The sequence below is a fragment of the Triticum aestivum genome, chromosome 5A (genome assembly GCF_018294505.1).
Source record: "Triticum aestivum cultivar Chinese Spring chromosome 5A, IWGSC CS RefSeq v2.1, whole genome shotgun sequence".
Taxonomy (NCBI): Eukaryota; Viridiplantae; Streptophyta; class Magnoliopsida; order Poales; family Poaceae; genus Triticum; species Triticum aestivum.
Window position 1 is genome coordinate 548204505 of NC_057806.1, and position 837 is coordinate 548205341.

Genomic DNA, 837 nt, shown 5'->3' on the forward strand with positions numbered 1-837 from the left:
TCTACACGGAGGGGATCTTGCTGTGGGTCTGGCCCGGATGTTGCTCCAAAGTGTTCCTATGGGCTGACCTAACACAACCGGGTGGAGAGGTCCACTGGTCAAATCCCGTCCGTGCAAAGTCAAAGGGCTAGATCCCGTGGTCAAACGCTACAGGGTTAGGCGGGCCGGGGGCCCTGGGGGGTAGCAATGCCACCGGAGCGTCGCATCGGGCCCTCATACATGCGGGGTGGTGTGGTGGCATGTCCGAAGAGGCGGCACGCGTCTCCGGGGCGTGGCCCCCCCTAACGGACGGCGATGACACGGTAGTAGCCATTCTGCGGTAACGATGCGGCGTGAATATTATTAAATACTCGGAGCGCGATAAAATCATGAGTTTTTTTTGCACGACGTGTGCACATGTGCTATAGGAACGATAGTATTTTTTTCATAATTTTTGGTGATGGAGAAGTATCCAAAAAATCCCCTCTACGCGGATTGCCCTTCGCGCGTCTACGGCTGTGGCCGGCCGCCTTCGGGGGCTAGCATGCCGCCAAATCTTGTGTAGGCAGCCTCTCATGTGTTTGGAAGTGTTGTGGTGGTTGCAAACGCCTGGCACGCGTGTCCGGGTGTGCCCCCCCTCACGGACGGCGCCGCCGCCGGCACCTGGAGGGGGGAAACGGACGCATCGGGTCTACATGGAGGGGATGTAGCTGTCGGTTTGGCCCGGATGTTGCTCCCAGGTGTCCCTCTGAGCTGACCTAACACAACCGGGTGGAGAGGTCCACTGTTCAAAGCCTGTTCGTGGAAAGTCAAAGGGCAAGATCTCGTGGTCAACCGCTCTAGGGTTAGGGAGGACAG